At 39.8% G+C, this 25,515-nt stretch overlaps 1 long non-coding RNA gene across 1 annotated transcript in view; it reads right to left on the bottom strand.

Annotated features, from left to right (window-relative positions):
* The window catches only part of LOC146329626 (uncharacterized), a 176,934-nt gene that overhangs the window by 49,776 nt on the left and 101,643 nt on the right, over positions 1-25,515 (bottom strand). The window contains exon 3 of the long non-coding RNA XR_014769825.1: positions 3,640-3,699. This is a non-coding gene — a long non-coding RNA (uncharacterized LOC146329626). The remainder of the gene's footprint in view (positions 1-3,639; positions 3,700-25,515) is intronic.

Raw genomic sequence — 25,515 nt, 5'->3', positions numbered from 1 at the left:
AGATTATTGATCACGGCAGAGCAAAGAGATATTATCATAACAGGATCTGCAAAACCTCCTGCTGAGAATTTTGTTTTTAGGATCTTTATTTGTGCACAGCTCTGACAGATTTCAGGCAGGCCCCGGCAGGTTTCAGGGGTAAAATCTTAACTGGAATAATTTCAATCTTTTTTTTCACCAGAGGAAACTTCTTAGTCCAGCCACAGAAAGATTAAAAAAGGAGAAATGAAACAACAACCACCACAGCACAAGTAACCTAAAGGTTAATGAAGCAGGTCAGTGGCCACCAGTTCAATCCCTGCTTCATTATGATTGGCTGAGGCTTGTTTAAAACCACTGCAAAATACACTATAAACACACACACCTGTGACTGATTTACAGCAAACATAATTGTTTCAAAATGTCTGATTTTGTTGTGAATTTGGACTAAGTGAGCTACTTGTGAATGAATTGCCAAAAAAGATGGGCGGGATGATGGAGAGGAAAAAACTCATATTAATAAAGAGCTGGAAAAGTCAAGAAATGAGGCATGAAGTCAAAGTTTTTTATCACATATACTGTATATTAAGCTATATGTTACATATACGCCAGCATCTGGCCCAAAAATGACAAAGAAGTTTTGTATGAGGAAAAGTTTTTAAAACCGTTGAGAACTCATCCTGCACTTCAGTAAATTTACATCCTTTCTGTCTTGTAACACAGTGGAACATGGAAGGAGAATACATCCGTTCAGCAGAGCGAACAGCAGTGTTTCTGTGGGCCTCACTGTACAAAAGCACAACTTTCTAACTTTATGCACTGATTCTGGTGAAACTGAACCAGTTTATATGGAGAAAGTACTTCCTGGTTTCCCCTATGATGTCCTCCAGATGTTCAGCTTTAACTCTTGGTTATTTAACTTCAGAGTTTTCTGATGGACTTGTCGCTAAAGTAGCTAACAGTGACCGTGAACACGGGCGCTCACTGTTCTCAGACCTGGTGTGCAGAGAAAGGCTTTTAATTTTAAACAGTCACCCTCTCTCTGTCACTTTAATGACACTGTGAAAAACGGGGAATGTGAACTCTGTGATTTCGGCAGATATGTTTGGCCTACGTGCAGGTCTCAACCGAAACATCAATGACCGATGACTGATCTTGAGCATAATAGTTGCAGATGGTAGACTCATAGAATATCTATCTTCAATATTTAATCACGTTTTTCACTTTCCTTACTGCTAAATGTTGTTGAAGATCTGCATAGCTTGGTGGAGGAATAATTATTTACCAGGTAACTGTTTTACAAAAAGCAATGAGCCTAACAATGCTTAGCTGCTCTAAAATGACTGCAGACCACGGCCTCTTGAGGCTTATTGCTTTATTTTAGAAATACTGAGGTCATGAGTCCAAGTCCCCCAAATGCATCCACCCACGACATGATAATTTGAATTTTACTTATTATATTTATTCAGTGAACAATTCAAATAACATTTCTTTTAGATGTTATTTTCCCAGATGGCTCTGCAACATGAAGGCTGATTTAAAGCCTTCTTCACACTGCCCAGAATTTCATTCTGGTGGATAAATTCTTGAATGTTTACCAAAATCAGGCAGTTAAATTCCAAGAAATTCACAAAACAAACAAACAAAAAAAGAAGATAAATACAGAAGGAATAGCCTCAGTAGGTATGTCAACTTAACTGGCAGGACAAATCTGGGAGGGGAACTGCTGTGACATCCTTATGGGCAGAAATATGTGTCACTAGAAAATGAATCTGAATCACATTGAATTTGGATTGTTTGAACTTGAATGATTGCATTGAAAAACTGAATCAGAAAGCATGACTTGAAACTGAATTTGTGAGTTCAGAACTGAATTTCAATAAACCTGAAACTGACTATAATATTGTAGAATTGAATTCATTTGCTCTGAAACTGTTTCTGATCCTAACTGAAAATTGAAATTCTCATAATTCAGATTCAGTTTAGTGAGACATACATTCAGTCGCCGAGGAAGAACCATCGAGTGGTTTTCAGTATCAACACCCAGTGGAGATACTTCAAAAGGCTTAAGTGTTTTTTTATTCTTTGTAAAAACTGTAGTTTTATGGCTTGCTATTTCAGAGGAAAAATACTTTGTCTGAATTTTTGAATCTGCTCGTGCGTCAGTTCCCACAAGTTCACGGCTCAATGTGAGTGAAAGAAATAGTCAAAACAAAACATACTGTAGGTGCAGTTCTGTGGATCTGTGCTTGATTGATCTTCCTCAGCGACTGCATGTTTCTCAGTGATATGAAATAGATTTTTTTTTTTCAAATTTATTTTCACAATATTACATTCAGTTTCAAGTTTATTGGAATTCAGTTCCAAAATAATAAATTCAAATTCAGCTATTCAGAGTCAGTTTTTCAATGTAATTATTCAATTTAATCCATGTGATATATAGTTTGTTTTCTTCTGTTGTGTCTTGTGACATGTTTTTTTGCCCATATGCCCTTGAGAAAGCCCCTCTCAGCTGCCCCGCTTTAACTACTGACCGACACTGATCCACAGCCAACAGGATGTGTGTAAGTGTCAACTAAACGCACAAATCAGACTAAAGGTCTGCACACTGCACTGATAGCTCCAAGCAAGTTTAACGTAGCATCGTTTCAATCCAACAGAGACCTTCGTCATGCATTGTCAAATAACTGATGAAGATCTCTGTTGTCAAATCGTCAAATTTGACAAGGCCTGACGAAGATCTCTGTTAAATCCTCCCCAAAAAAAACTGCACTGAAATTGCTGGGAGCTATCAGCACGGTGTTTTGGATCTTTTGTCTGATTTTCGCCTTCGGTTAAATTTTTCAGATCCAGCTCCTGTAAACATCTTTTGATTGTGCGCAGCCTGGCAACATAATAATATCAATCTGAGAGAATGAATTTGGTAATTTGAGGGAACTTCAACACTGAAAAACAGTTGCTAACCTGCTGCTAACACTCTGCAAGCTCCTTCCTGTAGCCATAGCATCATGTGATGAAGTGCGTTTCATACTGCCACACTAACTTCATGTTTATTTGACACCAGGCTGAGTAAAAATACACTCTGACAAGTGAGATGCTACAGAATATACATCTCAATGTATTGTTTTATAAAGTAAACATGATAAACAAAGCTTTAAGCTGCATGTATGTTGAGCGTCTCTCTTTTCCTGTAACAAATCTCGCTGTCCTTGGGTGGCTAAAGCTCTTAAACCTGTGACAGCTCACAATTTCTCATATAGGGAAAGGAAAATAGGTTTTTTCTCCCCTTTCCCTCTCTCACATACACACACACAGACACACAATACAAAATACACTCTTATATTTGTGCCACGGACGTTTCCCCGGTGGAAATAAAGGGTAAATCACATGATGAATACCCTGCTCGCTCTAGTGCATGGGGTGCCTGTATGTGTGTGAATTTGTGCGACTGCATGCAAGCCTTGTAAGCATACTGTAGGTGTAAAGTTTGTTGTTAATATTTGCTGCATGCAATTTTCTGTCTGGACCGTTCAAGCAGTGTTTTGTATTCTGCTGACGTCTTCTCATCTAGCAGCGAAGGTTGGCGTTCAGAAGCAGCGAGAGCGAGGGAGCAGAATGGAAAACAGACAGAGGCGAGGAGGAAGGAGGCAAACTTTTTACCTCTGCAGATGGAGGACCTCTCCGAACCAGCTGAGTCTCAGCGCTTCGCTTTTCACATCACTATCAAAAAGAGAGAAAAGGGAGGGGCGGGTAGAGACAGAGGGTGGTTAGAATGACAAAGGTGAGACATTTCTGAAAAATCGTTCTGCAGCAACACAGACTGACAGCACTGCCACATTAAAAACACCAAACAGGGACAGCTAAGCAGCATCGGGACATAAAAACCCAGGAGCAGAAATGAATTTTGGACTCAGCCTTTTTCCCTGATAACTGTGGTAAAGTGAAACTTGTTAAATAATAATAAAAAACTGGATTTATATAACACAATTAATAGGACACCTCAAAGCTTTATGTGTGTCAGAGGGGGTGGAAAGATAGACTGGGAAATGGGACACAGAAGAGGAAAAAAAAAAGGAAAGGATTGTTGAAATAAGGGCTGCGCGGAGAGAAAACAGAGGGGGATTCCCATTAGAGAGACAGATGAAGGGACGGCTGAGGATGACAGCAACATCTGACAGTTGGCAAGTCAGTGATGGACAGAGAGAGGGAGACAGAGAGAGAAAGCTCCTATTTCCAAGGCTAATCCATGGCTCTGCCTCACAGGAAAAAAAACCACAGTCTCATACAGGGAGAGTTTACAACCGACTCTGTCCTCTCCGTCACGTGACCGTTCATCTACAAGTGGCAAGTAAACCTCTGCGTGCGAGTGTGTGTAGTCTATAAATGGATACAAAAGGCTTAAATAATTCAGACATGGGACAGAACAATAAGAGTAAGACCAGAAAATACAACTCCAGTTCCTAAAAATAAAGTTGGGATGCTGTGTAAAACATAAATGAAAACAGAATGCAATTACTTGGGGCATGTTTACCACTGTGATGCATCACCTTTTCCTTTAACAACATTCGGTAAGCGTTTTGGAACTGAGGAAATTAACTGTTCAAGTTTTGAAAGTGAAATTCTTTCTCATTCTTGCTTGGTTATAGGACTTCAGTCCAGGATCTCTGTCATATTTTGCGCTTAATAATGCACCACACATTTTCAAAAGGAGACAGGTCTGGACTGCTAGTACCTCAGCTTTTGACACTGTCTTCTCAAATAAGCAGGGACGTCTCCGAAAAAGATGTCATCCGGATGGCAGCATATGTTGCTCCAAAACGTGTACGTGCCTTTCAGCGTTAACGATGCCTTCACGGGTGTGACAGTTAGCCATGATGGGCACTAACACACTGATGCTGGCTTTTGAAGTTAGTGCCGGTAACAATCTGGACAATGACATTGTGTTTGTATTGTATTCAGTTGAATAGAAGTTGAAAAGTATTTGCATATCATTGCATCCTACTTTTACATACACTTCACACAGTGTCCTAACTCTTTTTTGAATTGGGGTCGTATCTTTTACTGCAGAGAGTTCCTGTCATTTTGTTCAACCCACACAAAAATATGACAAGTACCTATCACACATGCAATCACAACACCATCACAAAAAAAAAAAAAAAATATCACCACAAACTTGAGTCAACAGCTTAGGAAGTCTCATCACAAGCTGCACAAAGATACAATTGACCGTTTTCTAAGCCCTGCTGTTGCTACACCTGTCAAGCTTCCTGTGCTGGCAGAAGACTCGCAATGGTGGCAGATTTTCCACTCCAAAGCTTTATTTATTTTTTAAACAATGATCTTCCATTTCACAAGTAAACAAAAGCATTCTCCTTATTTCTTGTGGACAACTGTGGATTTTTGTCGGCTGAAACGCCAGCTGTCGCCAGCTGATGTTATCATCTTGAGCTAGCTGTAGAGTTAGATCATGCTAAAGCTAATACTCTGTAAATTAGCTGAAAACCACGTCTTCAGCTGACCTTTTTATGAATTAACTGACTTGAAAAAAACAGTAAAGGGATGTAAAATATGCACATAAAGGCTGCATGCCTCATGTATTATCAAGTCTGAGGCAAAAAGTCATCATCCAGTTGATCTCCACAGAAGATGTGTTTTTTGAGCAGTAAAACAGTAACTATTATTACTCAGGATAAAAGGATTTAAGAATGATTAACACAAGAGTTTGGCAAACATAACACAAGCTAACACAAGTGTGGCTGGAGTGACTGGAGTGTTAAATTCTCCAAAGCAAATAAAAAACACGACAAGCGCCAATATCATTACATCACAATATCATCCTTTGTAAATAAGACTAAGTTACAGTATGAAGGTATTTAGCCGGGCATGCTAACATTCAATGTTGAGCAGAGAGACACACTGTTATAAAGAGTATTGTCTCAACTTATTTATATGAAAATTGAGATAGCTCCTGTTATGGTGGTATAACTATACACTCAACTTGACTAGACTGTTTAATCTACTCCTGTGACTTTTGCTTTTTGTGTTTTTTATTTTTAGCAAGTTAAACAGAAACCACTCATGTATAAAGGAGAACTGGATTAAGTGTTGGAGGCGAGTCTCCATCCTTCCTATAAGAGCTGCTCAGCGGCACATGAAGCCAACTAGCACATAAGATTTTCCACATATGCAGCCCACAGAGCAGTACAGACTTTTTTTTCCCGGCTGAGCGGCTAACTTCTGAATAAGCCTTTGCTAACTTTGTGCAGCTCTTCTAGACTTTTCAAATGTTATTGGACTGAATCCTGATATTGACCTGAGTCAGGGTTATGACGTTCAAAAATATTTATCGACTGTTTTTTTCACAATGTAAGCTTATGGGAAAAAGTCAGATTGGGATGCAGTGCATCATGTGACGTCGCTGTTGCATGGTTTGGTCACTGTGTCAAACTGTCTCCAAAGCCTGGCGCTCCTCCTGGGGGCTTGGGACCACCGTCCAAACTCTTTATCACTCTGCGGCCACATTGCTTCAACGTGTTGAGAAATCCAAAGCCTGACAGACCTGCCTTTCTATTTATGGCACTAAAGCTATGATTGGGTGAGGGAGCGTGTCTGTGATCCCAGAGCCCTGTGTTCCCTGCTCAATATCCTCTTAATATAACACATTAAGGAGACTTTTCAAAGGGTTTTGTGTTCTCAGTAAAGTGTTTTCCCTATTGGTCGAATGTTCAGTATACATCGTATGTTTCCCTCAGTGAATATGTTGAAATCGCTCATCTGCAGCTCATAGCATACTAATGTTATCCTCCTTGAAACCTATGGTCTCAAGGACAGCTTTCCTGACTTTAAACACTAATATCTTCACAGTGGCTTAACAGATTTTTACCATTCAAACTGTGAAGCATCGATCTCCCTTTGATCTTTTGAAATTTGGGGACAGAGGGAACATAAGGATGACCCCTTGGACATTCTCTGTTCAGAGGTTTTATCAAACAATCAGTCTGTTGCACGGCTGTTAAACTGAATTGCGTTACGTTATCAGGTGTTCACGATATTTTACCCACCCCTGAAAATCTATTAAACCTAGTCGTCATGATAATAGGTGTTATTTGATCCCTTTGCAGCATATTTCCAAATGCCAAGAGCCTTTGAAGACTAACCTATTAAATTTAGAAATCATGAAATAATAATGTGAGCTAAATAATCTCTTCATCTACATTTTAGGATAATTTAATGCAAATTGGCTCGATGTTTATATTATGCATGCACTATTCTGACTCGTCTAGGCTTCTGTCAAGGTGCTTTTCTGCATCTTAACCTCTTTATGGTATAATTCGTCATTTGAGCAGCACTGTGATACCAGAAGCCTTTGATTCAAAAATGACTTCTTTTTTTAAAGTACATAAGAAGAAAGGATTCTTCATGTAAATTAAGATATCATTTTCCTGACACGGAATTAACTGTTGTCAGTGCAGAACAGACAGTCAGGCAATACTTTAAGCTTAAGGCAAAGTTAAAATAAATTCTACATACTCTGTGGAGTTTGTATGTGAAAATCCCTTATTGTTCACATATTGCATCAGTCACCAAATTTAAATCTTAAGCTTGTCTCCAGTTCCCCAAAATGGCACATGCTCTATACGCTTGTCACTAACCACATGTTTTTAAGTCTTTTGGGGCAAGTTAAGTCTTTGTTTGAGACAGATCTTCATCACGTGTCTCGATCTCTCTCGCTTTTGAGCACCGAGGTTCAATTTTGTTCTTCTGATGAGACACTTCCCAATGCAACTGCACTGTATATAGCCCTCAAGGAGGGGCAAGGGGGGTGACTGTCCCTCCTGGTGCCCCCATGTGAAAAAAAAAAAACGCAGCAAAAGTGCCATCTTTTATGCTCCTATGGTAGATAAAATGTGTTAAAGTGCCCTTCCTGTGGACAAAACTTGATAAAGTGCAGCCATTCCCAGAGACTGGATCGTGACCCACAGATGAGTCACAGGAGATTTTATTTAGGTGCCAAATAAATAAGAGACTATTGAAGAAATTTTGCATATTTAAGATTTATATCTGCAGAACACCCTTCATAAAGCATTTAAAATGTCCCATATTGTCTTCCTGATGAGAAGAAATAAAAACAATGAGAACTCAATCTGTGTTTAATATTATGTAAGTGTTTAATATTAATTCATCACAAGATTTATTGATAAGACCATTTATGACTTGGGTCGTGATGGTTTGCGATTTTTAAAAAGTGGACCCCCACATAAAAAGTTTGGGAAAAGTGCCCTTCAAGTGGACAAAACAAGATAAAGTGTCACCTGGAGTGGTCCAGTGTCCAAAACAAATGATTAAATGTCCTTCCAGTAGACAAAAATGATAAAGTGCATCACAACTTTCGGTGTGTTAGCGCCCCACCGCACACAGCTGGTGCCCTTTTTTATTTTTATTTGTGCCTGACCCACAGACAGCCTGAGTCTGCCACTGGTATTTTAAACCAGGGCCCAGATGCATAACACAACTAAAATTGTGTGTACTTACAAATAAAGAAATATGCACACATTCTTTTTTGCCAGATTTGTAAATCTGTGTGATCCTGTTTTATAAATCTCAATCCTTGTGAAGCTGAGTGCATGTGTAAGAGCCCCATTTCCACTCCCACAGTTAAGGGACCGAGTGAGCGTGTGCTCATCCAGGCAAAAAAGTATTTAAGTGTAAGACAAAAATATCACTGCAGGGCACAAAGGAGAAAGGTCTGCACATGTTAGGCTCCAGATAAATAGTTTAATTCTTTTTTAAGGCTACATTTCGATCTACAAGATCTTCCTCGGGCAAGCCCCGAGCACGAATGGATGTCGGAGCGATCACTTGTTTGCATATCAATACTTCTGCTCTTACTCATTAGACCTGTCGATGTGAAGAATGAGAAGCGAGGAGAGCACCGATTGTGTCGATGAGGTTCTCCACCTGCGCCTAAGCATCCGTCATTACAGGCAACCATTGTGCACAGGTGTGGCTATTTTTAGTGCCCATGCCATTTATCTGTAAACGATTATCACAGTGATTTATCAATCATCATTATTAAAGAGTCAGAGGGATTGTCAATGATGAATTTATAGCACTCATATTGAAACAGACTTTACATGAAAATATCATTAGACAGACAAATTGTGGCTCAAATGTAAAAAAGAATGAAGAAAATTCATCACTCGTTAAGCATTTGAAAGAGCTATTTCACAAAAATGAGTTCAGCGGTCCAAATAGTGAGCTGGAGCCATAGACTATATATTAGATAGCTTGAAATTCTATTTAATTATGATCTATGGTTGAAGCACGTTGTTTCCCCCTGCCCCCTTTCTATCCAGACATGAAGAAGCTCAGGCAGACTGCAGGAGCACTGCAGGAGCACTGCAGGAGTGCGAGACGAGCACAACACTGCAAATTGACAATAACAAGCGACAACGAGTCCTACACTGTAAGCCAATCAGCTGATTTTAACTGTCAATTGTCCGTCAATGTAAAGCTAAGGCTCTTATCCTGAAGACACAGGTCCACTGCTCTGAAAATGCAAACTCTGGAGCTGGGGTTTAGTGGCCGCCCGCCTTACTGCCTGCCAGATATGTCTTCATTCAGCAAATGTTCAGCAAACTAAACTAAAACAGTTATTCTGGTCTGGAAAAGAAATTTCAAAGGAGAACATTGAGGCTGTAGCATTGTTATCAGAGAAGCAAGTATTTCAACTGAGTATGTTTCCTTAATCTCTAATGGCATATGGTCCTTTAATGATAAATTACAATTAATATATTACTGATTTGTCCTTTAAAATGAATTTTATTACTGCAACTCTGATTGACACTTTGCAGAACGCTGTGTAGACTGCAAAAATGGTAATACAATCCATGAAACTGGCAAACAACCTAAAAGAACAATGTTGAACTGAAAGATTACGACCCTTTATCTCATATTTAATCTACTCCTTATCACCTGCAGCTGGCTCTACAAACCTGTGTGTACACAAGGTCTGAGGTATATGTAAGATTTGCACGTTCTCACTGCACATTTTTCTTTCATAAGTACCACTTTATGAGTGGGGCGCGGTGTATGCACAGTTTTTGTTCTTATGAATTGTTTATACATCTGGCCCCTGATGTTAAATAGTCTATTGTGCTACTTTTCCAACCATTTTCTACCTTTCTTTGAGTGCTTTATGAATTAGATCTGAGTCGACCTAAAACTTGAGCATAAGAGTTCATTCATGACCCTCTTTTTTTATTTTCAAAGGAAGGCAAAAGCCTGCCTCATCTCAAGTCTGTGATATGAGGGCCTGGTCAAATCAGAAGTCTTAATGCACAAAGTGCGGGTCAAGATGCAGTACTTGTTGGACTGTGAAAGGAAAATGCACCATATAATGGTCAGTATTCAAAGCTGTTTTTCACTGACACGAAACCTTTTAATGCATTGATCTGATGAATGAATATTTGCTTTCTGTCTGTGGTTGTGTTCCAGGATTATACAAAGTCAAAATTTACATGACACTTGAAAGTTTTTGTTTTCAAGTCACATGTCTTCAGGGAGTCAGATATTTAAGGGATAATTTTGATTATTTGAAGTGGGGTTGTACTTCTCCATTACAGTAGATGCTAGTCATCATGCCCCCAGTTTGGAGCAGGATTACTAGTGTAAGAAGATAGATTCAGAAGATTTTTGTTACTTTAACTTCTAGCCCTTTCCAATGGGAAACCGCTGTTAAATAGGCCACATATCACTCCCTCCAAACAAACCAGACTCCTTTGGCAAAAACAGTGATTTGTACCTTGCAGAGCACAGAAGTTTCTGGACTACCGCTGCCTCGATCAGTTAGTCTGTTTTTGTTATGCTGCAACTTTGGTGTTTTAAGAGGATAGTTTGGATTCACCAACATCACACAATAACATTAACTAACTGGATCGAGGCAGCTACTTTGTTCTGCAAGGTAAAATACCGTTTTTGTCAAAAGAGTATGGTTGCTTTGGGGAGAGCGATATTATATATATATACATACATATATATTATATATATATATATATATATATATATATATACACATACATACATACATACATACATACATACATACATACATATACATATATATATATATATATATATATATATATATATATATATATATATATATATATATATAACATATATACATACATACATATATATCTCATGGTGGTTGATCGTTGGAAAAGAACTGAACTGACCCTTTAAAACGCTGACAAGAGGTCACACAAAAACACAAACTAACTAACAGATCGAGGCAGGGGTGGACCAGCAACTCTTGTGTTAAGATGAATGCTTTTGGCAATGGAGTCTGGTGGCTTTAGAGAGCAATATATGACTCATTCAGTGATGATTTCGTGTTGGGAAGGCCTGTCTGACAGCAAAGTAAAGCAGTGAAAATATTGTGAATATAATGAACACTTTAACACTTTAACTTTTTAGGCATCTAAAATATGTTTTGCTGCTAACCTATGAATAAGTATATCATATAACCCTACTTAAAATTATCTGAACTATCCCTTTAAGTCAAGTCAACAGGTCTAAATTCTACAGCTCTAGTCTCTACTTTGAGGTTAATCTTTTATCTACTTCTACTTACAAAATCAAAAGTAAAGAAAAAGAAGAAAAACAAATATTAAAATAAACAACCTTGCTACACAAATACAGCAACACACACACATTCACACACTGCAGCTATGCTTTTTTATTTGCAAGAGAGCTGTTTCAGCCTGAGGATGTAGAGATGGACAGAACCAACAGGGACACAGAAAGGGAGAGACTGAATGAGGAAGAGAGGGATGCTGGGAAACGAGAGGAGGCCTGAGTGAAAAGGCAAAACAGCAAGCTGTTACAAATGAGTATCTGTTGACTGTTGCTGACAACTGAATGATACCACTGCTAACACGTGTAGCGATATTGATGTGTGTGTGCGTGTGTGTGTGTGTGTGTGTGTGTGTGTGTGTGTGTCCACGCACGTCCTACTGTATGAGCCTGTTGGACAAAATAAACAGTCGGTCCCTCAGTCAACATCCCTGAGCTCCCGCGCTCTGAGCTCTACTGCAGAGATCAGTTTTTCATCACAAACATCACAAACGTTCTTTAATCATCGCAGGCGACAAAGACAAACTCCACTGTATGCGTACTGTACACTCTTAGAAATAAGGGTTCCATAATGGTTCTACCTGAAGGGCTGAGGTTCTACCCAGAACCAGGGGCTTCTGAAGAACCGCTTTTTTGAAGAGGGTTCTTTGTAAGACTAAGGGTTCCATTAAGAAATGTTTTCATCCAAGGAACGGACGGTAACATAAAAGGGATAATTTATAAAAGTGTTCTCTGTAGAACCCACTAAGAGTGTTCTAGATAAAACCCTTTGAATATGAAAAGGTTCTTGGTAGACTCCCCCTGAGATGGTTCTAGATAGAACCCTTGGTATACAAAAGTTTGTCAGTAGAACTTCCTTGGTTGGTTTTAGATACAACCCTTGGAATGTTAAAAGTTTCTTGGTAGAACCCCCTTGGTTAGTTCTTGATAAAACCTTTAGATTATGAAAGTAGGTTATTGGTAGAACCATAATGATTGGTTCTGGATAAAACCTTCAGAATATAAAAAGGTTCTTGGTAGAACCCCCTTTCTTCTTCTTAGACTAAAAGGTTTCACAGTAAAACCTCCTTGGTTGGTTTGGATAAAACCTTTAAATTATAAAAGGTTTCTTGGTAGAAGTCATATTATTGGTTCTCAATATACCCCTTAGAAGATTAAAAGGTTCCTGGTAGAACCCCCTTGGTTAGTTTCTTTTGAAACCCTTAGAATAAACAGTAAAACACCCTCTGTGTTCTCAGTAGAACCCCCTGAAAGTGTTCTAGATAAAACCCCTAGAATATACAAATCCCCTGACTCTGTTCTTAAAAAAGAACACCTCAGTATATAAAAATGTTCTCAGTAGAACTTCCTGACTGAGTTTTCAAGGAAAAAAAAAAAGCTTGGAATATAAAAAGGTAGAGCCCCAATCTGTATTCTAGTGGGTTCTTAGTCGAACCTCTCATAGGGGGTATAATCCTTTATGTTGGGTTCTAGGTAAAACTTTCTGAAAGGGTTCTCCTATGGAGACAAGATGAGGAACCTGTCACGGTTCAAGCTAGCACCTTTATTTCTGAGGGTGTACAGTGATCACAGAGAATCGTGAGAATCATTTTTTGTCTCTGAAGTTGTTTTTGGCTTCAGTCCACCTGGTCATTTTCTAACTCATTTGACATTAAAAGGCCGTTGAAAACACAAATGAAAGTCGTTCAGGTGAAGCAGCATGAAGTGGAGGAGGAAACAGAGGAAAACAAAAGAGAAACAAAGGGGAGAACACGAGGGGAGAGATGGATACGGAGCCTGCAGAAAAACAAAGAATAACTAAAAACAGAGGCTCTGATGCATTACTGCTGGCAAATTAGCTAAACATAGAAACTACTACTGAACTGTCTCACACACACACACACACACACACACACACACACACACACACACACACACACACACACAGACACACACACACACACATGCAGCACTCTTTAGCTATTCCTTGTGCATCAGCAGTGCGTTTGCTCCTCTGTAGTCCCCTTGACTGCGAACGGAGAGGACAGCAGAGAGACGAGCTGGGTGTTTATTGTTATCCTCACAGACTGGAGTCAGTAAAGGCTAAAAACACAGTGACCAGAGAGCCCAGGAGCAGTGTGAGTGAGTCAGACTCAGCTGGTCTCCATCAGTGGGAGGTCTGCAGTGTGGGATATCTGATTTGTTGTGAGGGGAAAAAAAAAAAAATCAGGTTGGCCGCAGGCGAGCTCAGGGCACAGCGAGCCGGTCATGGCAGCCTCAGTCTCACTCCTCTGAATGTCATCTCTCCTGACTGCTGAGCAACATATGTGCTGGATGGGTAATTTACCGTGTGATATATGTGTAACGTATGTGTTGTTGTGACAAAGTGATAACAAGGGACAGCTCAGTAAAACGGTGGATAAACTCTAATCTGCTATCAGTGATCACAACATGGCAAAACAGTGGGATTATATAAAACAGATCAAATGGATTTTCAGCATTACGATGTCAAAATTAAACAAACGTTAAAGTGGATTAACAGCTGACCTCTTCAGCCGTCCTCATACTGCGATGTATGTTTGCTTGGACCAAACCGAATTCTTTTTTTTTCCTCATCCTCTTTGCTCCCTCCTTCATTTTGCATGCACTTCGTCTGATCTAAAATGCAGCATGGTGAGTTACTGTAAATTCAGCTACATTACATAACTTAAAAAATGTGCATACATTTTAAAGGGACAAGAAATCCTTCCTTAAAGGGATAGTTTGGATTATTGTATTGATAGTCAGTGTCAGACCTTCATCATTTTAGGAGCACAGCCACTAAATGCCTTTAGATTATTTTAAGTCCATGGAAGTAATGCATTTACTCAAGTGTTAGATAGATGAATGAACTTTTTGAAAAGTGAGTTTTGAGAAGCAGAGACGGGGTCAGCAGCAAGTAGTATTTCATCCACCTAAAAATAATCAATCATTTTAAGTGTACGGTATGTTTTGAATATTTTCACCACTTTACCTTGCCATCAGACAGCATGCGGCCAAACATTGCTCTCTCCAAAGCAACCTGACGTCCTCGTAAAAAAACAATAATGTTGCTGGTCTACCGCTCCCTTTATCGGTCAGTTTGTTTGTGTTATTGTGTGACTTTGGTGAATCCGACACACTTTTAAAAATGCCAGTCACACAATACACATACAAACTGATCGAGGCAGAGATGGACCAACGATTCCCACGTTCTCTGAGACGTCTCATATGATCGTGGTTTCCCATCAGAAAAGTCCTTTGTTCCTGACCCTCTCCACAGCAGTTCATCGTTTAGCTTCCATGCTGGAACTCCTCCCTGCTTCTTTGCCCTCACTTCATTTCGCTGTGCTGGGTGTGAAAAGGCAGGAAATCCTTTTAAACCGCGTGAAGGCGCCGTATCAGGTGGCACGTAGAAGCAGGCAGTGCAGACGCTTTAGTAAACTTTAATCTAATCTTTTCACAGCTTTTAAATGTTGGCAGGGACACAGCGGTGACTTTTACATTCGTATCCTGCCAAGACAAGAAATATGTGTTTATTAGTCTATGTTGTTCACACCTGGTCCTTTGTGGACCTATGTGTGCTGCATTAAAGTGAAGTGGAAAACGTCCAGTATCCAAATTGATGTAGGTTTGGAAACTTATATCAGTTCAGAGAAAAGTCTTCTTTCATAATGATTGGAGGGGCAGCAGCGTGGCAGGATTTCTTCAAAAACTGCTGTATCTTTAGTTAAATTGTACATTCATGCCTACTAGTGCAGGATGAGGTCACCATCAAAGATCGAGCTCTCAAAGAAGCTCTGCCGCTTTTAAAAGCTGAAATGACTGTTTATGTGAGAGGAGTCGCTCGCTGTGATGAACCCACAGATTATTATCACCTGATTGTGCAGTTCCCCTCAGCTCTGCAAAGCCTTTCAGTGTCTTTTAGTTTAGTGCTTTATTTTTATAGCCCTCAACTGTCCTGTTTTGGTTCAGTGGTTTGGTTCACCTGTACAGCTCTCATTGGAGCTGCAGAGGACAGTGTTTTGTTTTGTCTTTTTGGTTAAAAAAAGCTACCCGTTTAGCACCAAACAGCAATCAGACAAAGAACAAAATTATGGTCTAGCTGGTGAACACAGTGGAGGCATTTAATTCCATTTATCCAGATATGTTCCTTTGGAGCTGGTGGAGATGATAACAGAGTAAAAGCAGACTGAACATTGAACATGGATTTGCATGTTGCCTGAAATAAAGTTCAAAACAAAAGCTTAGGTATTTCATCGTCTGCTGGATGTTTAAATAGACCAGTTTGCTAATGTAACAACCACGAGATGCATCACTGTTTATTCTTAGATGTGCAGGCATGTAATTCTGTGTGAGTCGTGCATGTTTTAGCATCCTGATAACCCTGTTGGCGAGTTGGAAGGTCAAGCATTCAGAAGTAGGCTGGAGGAGGTGTTGATATAAAAAAACAAAACACAGACTTAGATTGTTTTAGTTCTTCTAATCGGAACTCTTATCTGTGCCTTTTTTATCGATATCCCTGACGGTAACTTGCAATTCTGACATTGATTTTAAATTTGAAGTAACCACAGGCTGCTTCTTACCCATGCTGAACCAAGCTCGTCCCCTTCGCTTCTATCTGAGTTGCATCTCCTTTAGGATAGGCTGTATGTTAAAGTGTAGGTTTCATATCTCTGATTGCTGCATTGTGTTGTTATGGATCTATAATACCTCCCAGTATTTGATCTGCATTTGATTCACCTTGTAAATGTTAACAAAAGAAAATCCCAATTGTAAATTAAACTTTCTTGCTTAAGACTGTTGACATGTTGATCTTTGGGAACATTACCTCATGGTGGTAACCTGTGTAGAGTATGAGTGACCCATTTAAATGGTTAGGTGTTGTTATCACATATGTATTGTTTTATACATTACCTACCTGCCAGTATCTTAACCAACTTTACAACTTTATTTACTTTACACATATTTTATGGTATACTATGGTATTTTCTGGTCTCCCCAATGATGGCATCCCACTGCACAGCTTGGTTATTTAACAGCAGAGCTTCCCTTATGGACAGTTAGCTTTAGGTTACTTGGTGCTAAAGTAGCTAACCATAACTGTTAGCTGTGAGTTGCCATTAACAGGCAACATACCTGGGCTCAGCAGCCTCTCAGTGAAGATGACCAGTCACTGGGACAAACAGCCTCTAAGACCGATAGGAAATACACCACAAAGGTCACTGACTTGGTTGGTTGGTTGGTTTACTTCTTGCTAAAGCCAGTTAGCTAACTGGTATTAGCTTAGTTAGCCATGACTCAGCTTCAACCAAGAAAACCATCTAGGTACTGCAGCCTGTCATCAAACTGGCCTCCATTGGTCTTGGACCCTGTTTTGACAGAGAGTTAGCTAAATATGACCACTCTTCTTAAACTGCTTTTGACTCTGCAGTGAGCACTATTTGTTTAGCTGTATGGCTGGGGGAGCCAAACAATGTCTACAACAAGCCCCTCCCTAGCTTACAGAAAACATGTAAGCAATTAGCACTCTGCTAATCATTTCATGACAGCTTTAAACCAAAAAGGGAGTGGTTTTGTTGGTCCTAAGATTCATGCTCTAAGTTTTGCATTGGCTACCCTAACACATTCACCATAACACCTTTATTAGGTGACAATGTAATATAAAGAATTGAAAAGTGACTGCCCATATACTATGTGTTATATGGTAATCCAATCAGCACTGAAATGTAGGAGACTATAAGTCCTTGCAGGTTCTCGTGAGCGTACCTGTTGTGTTTGCACGCTGCTGACAGTGTTTCACTGAAGACTCCAGCTAATGTTGCATAAAGCCTCCATCGCCATTATTTACAGATAATATGTCAGTGTTGTGTTTACAGCTTGTTGCACATGCCCCAAGTGGCCACTTATTCACTTGATCAACTATCAACAAGCACACTTGATCGAATTTATGCACATGCAAAAGCAGAACCTAAATCTGTGTGTGCAGCTCCATCACCTTTTCCTCCACCGACAAATCCAAATATAACTTGGTCATTCTTTGCCGGCGAGCAGAACCCCATTGCGTCAGAACTGTGAGTGTTTGGTCTCTGGAGTGCCGTGCCGGTCCACAGGACTGTTAATGAATGCAGACTCAAACCTGCTCTGTGGGACATCAAAGGACTCTCCCACGGCATTACAGATTACTTCACTGTCTGTGTGGACACTTAAGATTCCGACAAAAAAAAGTGTTTTCCAAAGGACAAACTCCGGATGACAAAGCCATCAAATCCCTTCTAAATAGGAAGAAGAGAGCTCTCAGGGCTTTGGGACAGGGAGGAGGCTAAGTCTGTCCAGAGGGAGTTAAAGAGGAGAATGGAGGATGGGAAGAACACCTACCAGGAGAGGACAATCTGCACCAAACAAACAAAAAAAAAAAAACAGTCTGAAGGAGGCATGGAGTGCAATGAGAACAATCGAGCAGGCAGCCAGGCCAAACTGAGAGAGGAACAAGTGGACTGCTTACAGCGGAAACAGCCAGCCTGTAAAAATTTCATGCAGACTATAGGAGTTAGCACTTGGACTTGATGACCCCTCCTTTCCCACTCCACAACCACAAGCGTTTACACTGAGAGCAGCACTAGAGTGAAACATAAATCCACCCCTTTCTGGAGTTTAAATGAGTTTCAGGTTCATGTCGATTAGTTTTTTTTTATAAATATAATTAAAAGGGGGCAGATCAGAACTTCTCCTTTGGCCTCAGAGCCTCAGAATAGGTGGGTTGGTGACTGACGGCTGCGCAGCAGGGACACGGACACACAATGTAAATGAACTTGCGCGGGTAATTGTAGCTTACAAGTCAAGAACAGGCAGCATTTTGTTAGCAGTGACAGTACAGTAGGCCGGAGGAGTTATTTTTGTAAGTGAAAGTTTCATTAATTTTCTGCAGGTGACTGGCAGCTGGAGCGTTTCTAAGGCATGGAGGGGCATTAAACTGTCCCGGGTGAATCATCAGAACAAAAGATGAGGAATTGTGCTATAAAATGTCAGGGTGTTTTATTTAAAAGTCACATTTACAGTACAAGCTTGTGCTTAATGGGACAGTTTGGACTTTGTGAGGTGGAATGAGATACTTATCTATAGTCAGTTTATCTACAGTAAATGGTAATTGGCACGCCCCCCAGTTTGGAGAAGCAGATAGGAGTACTGGTGTGCATTTAATTTGCTGTCAGACAGCCTTGTCTGATGGAAACTGCTGTTGCACTCCAAAGCAACCAGGGGCCATATTACAGAAACTTATAACTTGTATTCAACCATGGTAATTAGGGTTAGCACCTGATTTTGGAAAAAGCAATTACAGATGAACAACTCCTCATTCAGTGTTCCTATCCAAACTTGAGATAGAAAATGTATATTAGGCCTATACAAGAATCCTTCATATCACAAAAACAAAAGTAAAGTCTCTCAACTTTCCTAACTGTAGCAGTAGATAACTTACTAGCTAATTAACTTTCTAACTTGGCTACCATTAGCTACCAGTACTTTTTGCTAAATGATAGTGTTAGCTAACACTAGCTAACAGTGGTGTTAGCTAGTAGTGGTTAATGGTAATGTTAGCTAACAGTAGTGCTAGTTAACAGTGGTTAATGGTAGTGTTAGCTAACAGTATCCAAGTAAGAACTTGGAGGACACAGGAGTTGCTGGTCTACCACTACCTCGATCAGTCAGTTTGTTGTGTTATTATGAGACTTCGGTGAATCTGAACTAACACTTTAAAACACCAGAGTCACACAATAACACAAACAAACTAACCATCTGAGGCAGTGGTGCTCTGCGAGGGAAAATTAGTCCATAGACTTTGACAATATTTGGCTTATATAAGGCAGTTTCCCATTGGAAAAGTCTGTCTGATGACAGTGAATTTTTTTTTACATACACATACACTGATACTGATTCTTTTAGATGGGTCGTTTTTAGGTGTCTAAATTGCATTTTGCTGCTGACCCAGTCCACAGCAGTACATTGATTAGCTTCCTACACCAGTTCACCTCTCTGCTTCTCCATACTGAGTGTGTGCCGACCATCATCTACTGTAGGTAACACACTAAGCTAAGTAACTCATACAACCACACTTAAAAAAAGAACTGGATTATCACTTCAGCAGAAATGTTTTGGCTGGCTATATCCAAATTTCAAGCTGATATATACACAGACAGAAGGCGTAATCATGAAACCAGAAAATATGAAATATTAATTTCTTTCATTCTGGTTCTGATTATTTGTAATATAATTTACAACGAAGATCTGTAATTGGAAAAAATGCAATTTAATTTCAGTTGGACTTTAATATAAAGTACAGTTAGAGTTGCCGCAGTAGAGATCATAATTGAACTCCCTCGGTTATGAGGCAAAACGCCATTGTTCTTACTCATTACTCCCAGCATGCTCTGCTGGGTCTTTCCCTCTTTGGCAGGGTGTCAAACCCGCTTCCCTGCGTCGCCTGACGATGTTTTGCCAGGCGTGGAGTTAATCTCTCCTCTAAACAAATGAAAATGGATTCAGAAGCGACTGCAGATACCGAACGCCACGAATCAGAGCTCACATTTCTCTCGTCTATCTGCATGCACAGTCACGGGGAAAAAAAAAAAAGAAAAAAAAAAGCATTTTCCATTTCCTGCTAATAGCTGCGCTGCCAGACACACACGTGGTTGGGTCAGCGATCGGCTGTTGCATACCGGGCAAAGTTATGAGGCATTACTGCTGCACACGTCCACAGAGGAACACACAAACACGTCCACGCACACGCCTGAAAACACACTGCCTGAAAGCTGAATGCTGATTTGCTAATGAGCTGTCATGGTGACAGATACTGCCATTTAATTGGCTGGTAAAGGAGGCAATTAGAATTCAGTGCATAGATGCACTTCAGAGAGGGAGAGAGTTGGATGATGGTTTCTGTACATTATGTGTGTGTGAGAGAGCGTGTGCTTCAAAGTGAAACACACATCGAGAAACCGCAGCCATGTCACTCACTTCTTTAAATTATTAATTCTGATGATCCTGTTTAACTGCTGTGTGATCTGCTGCTCGGTGTGTGTTTAAGAGTGTGTCGGAGTGAGCGTGTTACTTTGAGTGTGGTGTGTTTCTGCCTGTACTTCCTTCATTTATTCTCTGCTTCTTCACTTCCATCTCTCACTCTGCTCCTCATCCTCATCTTTCACTCTACATAGATGACTCCCCCTCTCTGTCCCTCCCTGTTTCTTTCTCCCCCGTTTCTCCTGTTCCTTCCAACTATACCATCTGCTGGCACAGTATGCAGCATCTGTCCAACCCTTTTCCCATCATTCCCTCTTTCTTATTCCTATTTTCTTCCTGCCTTTTGTCCAGCATGTCTCTCCCCCCCTGCCTTTATTGACATCACCAGTGTTGTGAGTGATGAGCGAACCTTCATGAATGTGCTCATGTTTTTGGTGAACGCTGAACTGAACAGATCAGTTTGCAACTAGTGAATGTGTTGTTCACTCCTCCCAGTGAGCACCAACTAGGATTTCAAAATAGATTTCTAGTTGATATTTAGGCTGAACCTCCCAGACCTCTTTTTGAGCCTCGTCTTTTCAAGCAGCTAAAATGCAGTTACACAAAACACAAAAATAAGCTTATTCTTTTTCTAGATTTGTTCAGTTGTAGGTTGAAAAAGAGATGATACTGATTAATTGTAAGTTATTTCTCCCAAGTTATATCTTACTGGTTGTAGAAATGTGGTCCAAACAAACACGTAATTTCAACGCATTTAAAGTTCACCACAAAATAGAGAATACATATTTTTCCCCTGGCCTGGAGTGCTTTTTATCCATCTTTTGGGGTGTGAGTTGCAGAGTTTTGGAGATATTGGCTGTAGAGAGACATCTGACTTCTCATGGAGCACCTTGAGCTTCGAGCACCACAAGCTAAGTGCTATTTAGTTTTGTCACACTGGGCGAACATCTGTGGCCAATATCTCCAAAACTCTGCAACTCACACTAAAACTATTGAGATGGATAAATAGCTTATTTTGGTTTAGTAACAAAGGACTTTAATTAAACAGGAAGTTTGGTGGTTGAGTGGGTTAAGCATGGGACTTTCACACATGAAAGTGGGGTTCAAATGCTGGATGTGTGTGTTTTTTCCTGGCTTTCAGCTGAGAAGTTCTCATGTAAAATATTAAAAATACATATGGAAGTCCAGTTAGCATCTTAAAAAAATCATTGAAAAAAAACAGGGACACCATATTCTCTGAGGCTACACTGCAGACTGGAGTCTCTGTTAACAGTGAGAAACAGATGTATAGATCCACTCTTCTCCTCCATCTCGTCTTCTTGCAGTTTTCATGCATTGTGATGGATTCAAATTGAACTGCAAAGATGGAATTTGAGTTCCCAGATGAAAATTTCAACAGCATGTTGGCGTTTAAGTTTGCCATCTGCTAGAGTGTAAAATGTTCTCAAACTGTTAATTGCTGTTAATAACTATAGATATAAGTTCCCCTGGACATTAATACATTAAATTAATACAAAAAATATGAGCAGGAAAACATCATTACATAACCGTCAGCATCCCTGAGGTCTATATAAGCCTGAAAACAAAGCCAAAAGGAGGACAAGTTTTTCTTTTTTTCTCTCAAACCTCTTGAATTACATTATGCTCAAAGGTTACTGTGGACATTTTCCCCAATGACCTCAAATAGCGGCGTGGCTAACCCTGCTTAAAGTACAGTATTGTCAAAGCAGGTTAAACAAGGACTGATAAACAAGGCTTATGTAAGACGGATATTGCTGCTGTAGATCTTTGTTTACTGCTTGAAAAAAAAAAAATCACTTTCTTGGAAGATGACCAGTAAAACAGTTCGATAATTAGGGTTGTTCATGGCTCTACCTCTGTAAAAGATTGCTTACATTATTAAAAGGGAAAACTGCTCTTTGAAAAAAATTGGGGTCTTTTTGTTTGATATATGGAGGATGTAGATTTAATTAATATAATGTGGCAGCTGAGTTCTAAATACAGTTTTATACCTGGTTCTCTGCAGCTGAATGAAAATAAGATATGAGCGTGACCGGATGGTAACCCTCCTTAAAAGTAAAGAACCTTTAATAAAAAAAAAAAAAGTTTTGTTATTGTTGTTTTCCAAATGTCTGACATGTGTGGAAAAGTCTGTTTTTTATGTTGTACAATAACTTGTTTGCCCCTGTCACTATACCTCATACTGAATATAAATAGTTTTCTCTTTGTTGCTGGAGGTTGCTTGAAAATATTCATAAAGATTTTGCTGGAAAAATTATTCAGAATGTCAGAAAGAATGAGAACGGTATGCTCATTGATATACTTTAACTATAAATTATACCACCAATGGCGCCATTGTCTATCAGCTGACAGACCACAAAGACACATAGCATAATGCTGTTACTCTTAATACAGTGTTACAGTCAAATGATGAGGTGTAGTGGGTGTTTTTGTTTGTTTTGCTTATGTGTTACCTGCTAAGCCCCCCTGGAGGGTGGATAACCTGTGTATGTGACGTTGTGTAGCAGGTTTGTGGGAGGTGTCAGTGAGTCTCTCCCAGTGTGTGAGAGAGAAGCACCACGCGGCACACAGCCACAGAAAAGTGTTTTATGTTACTCAGGGCAGTTAAGTTACCTCAGTCAGGTGTTAAGAGTGAAGAGAAGCTCAGGTTGCTGCAGAGTAGTAACTGAGAGTCTATGTGTTGCGTTCGCTGCTGCAAAATGGGAAAGGAAGTTACCAACGCGTTTTCTTGCATTGTTCACAGCTGAGACTGTGAAAGCTAGTTAGCAGCTTGAATCAATCAAAAGTAAATTAAAATAGCTGAAAGTTTTCTCGGTCATGCTAGCAGGCTTTGTGGGTAGAGTAACCAACGTATTACCATGTAGTCAGGAAGTGGATCAGATGACTGATTTTATTTTTATTTTGTTTGAAGTGGCAGAAATATGTGAACACTTACCTGCACCTGCAAGCTAATATAGTGATAACTACTTAGAACAGCCCAAACTCAGGTGAAGCCTGCAGAGACTCTCACAAAAACATGATGTCATCTAATATTACAGAATTCGTTTGCCCCCACCCCACCACATGTTTAACCCTATACTATGGATGGATTTTTTACATAAAAAGATGCCCACTGAATGCAGCATTGGTTTTGTTTTGCAGTTGTACATACATAATTTAAGCAATCATTGCATTTATTAGCAATAGCTATTTTTTTGCATATATTTAGGTTATTTAAGAAGGAGACAGAAACACTTTAAGTAAAGGGAAAAAACATTTTATATGAACAAAACATGCTGCACTCATCATATTTATTATTTAAGAAAGGATATTTTTTTTAAGTTTCTAATATCACAACATTGTTTTATTGTGTACTTTTAATAGTTTTTGGTGACGTTACATCCCTATACTGTACTGTACTATACAACACAATTAAATTACTATACCATATAGAATACTGTAATGGAATGGACAGATATAAATAAATACTTAAGAAAAATACAATAAAATAAGAAATGAGGACCGTAAAAGTGGGATATGAAGGTTTCATGTGTATTTCTGCTGGTTTTCCTTCAGGCTGTGACATTTTCTGTCATATTTCCTGAGTAAATGTTGAATTTTGAATCCTTGTCATTTGGGTTTTATTGTGGTAGAGAATTTGGCCGTTGTGTTTTCATACAGGCTGATGTGAAACCAAAAGCGGAGTCTTGGTGGAATTTTTCTGCTCTCTCTGGGTTGCCAGGTTTGCCTCTTTCAACCAGTATCGATGGCCAAGCGGTGGTAATTCAGTCTGTGCCTTGTTTGTTTGTTTCTCTGTGTCTGGTAGCCCACGGTGCTAAAATAATCTGCTACCTGGCCTTGTCCGTTCAGGACTCAATAAGTTTACTTTACTTTGGGTTTTTGTAGCAGCAGTAATCTATTTACATTTATTTTCTTTGGCTGTAATCCCTGGCCCTCTCTCACTCCATTTGTCTCTGTCTTTCTCTTGGTCCCTCGCTCCTCTTGTACGTAGCCACTCTGAAAACCTTGGTCTCACGCCTCATGCATAATTTCTCTGCACATTTTTGTGTGTTTCCATGTGTGTTCGTGTTTTTGTTTTTTGTATTTGTATGTGCATGTGTGTATGTGTGTGTGCGTGTGTGTGTGTGTGTGTGCATGTGTGTGTGTGTGCATGTGTGTGTGTGTGTGTGTGTGTGTGTGCACGTGGCGTCTTGTATGAGCCAGTACAGAGCGAGCACGGATCAGTGACCTTCGCTCTGTTACATTTTTAAAACAGGCCGTGAATAATAGATTAAGTTGGAATAAAACAGCAAAGGATGAAATATGAATTAAAATAATCTGAATTACAGAGATGGTGGCTGAGGGAGAGAGGGAGGAAGGAAGGGAGGGGGAAGAGGGGAGGAAGAGAGGGGATGTGGGTGAGTGAGTGTGTGTGTGTGTGTGTGTGTGTGTGTGTGTGTGTGTGTGTGTGTGTGTGTGTGTGTGTGTGGGAAGGGGGGCAAAGAGGAGGGTTGGAGGGAGAAAAGGAGTCGACAGATCTCAAAGGGAATGGACGAGTAGATGTAGATGAATGACACTATAGAGGAGTGTTATTTTTAAAGACACGAAGCTCGGCAGTCACATTATGTACTGGCCAACATCATTATTAAAGGGATAGTTCACCCAAAACAACATAGACACACACATTGTGCCTCTTTTCGAAGAAATAAACTGTTTCCAGCACAGTCTGCTGATTATCATCATTATCAGTGTCTTTATTTTTGGAAAGAGACGTCACTGTTGAGCCTCTCAAAAGTAACTTTGTGCTGCTTTAAGCTTCGTCAGAGGCCACTGCACCACAGTTTGAGTCTTAAAATGCCAGCAAATCAAATACACACTATTGGG

This window comes from Lutjanus erythropterus, chromosome 3 (assembly GCF_056507025.1).
Source record: "Lutjanus erythropterus isolate fLutEry1 chromosome 3, fLutEry1.hap2, whole genome shotgun sequence".
Taxonomy (NCBI): domain Eukaryota; kingdom Metazoa; phylum Chordata; class Actinopteri; order Lutjaniformes; family Lutjanidae; genus Lutjanus; species Lutjanus erythropterus.
This window is presented reverse-complemented; position numbering and strand designations above follow the sequence as displayed.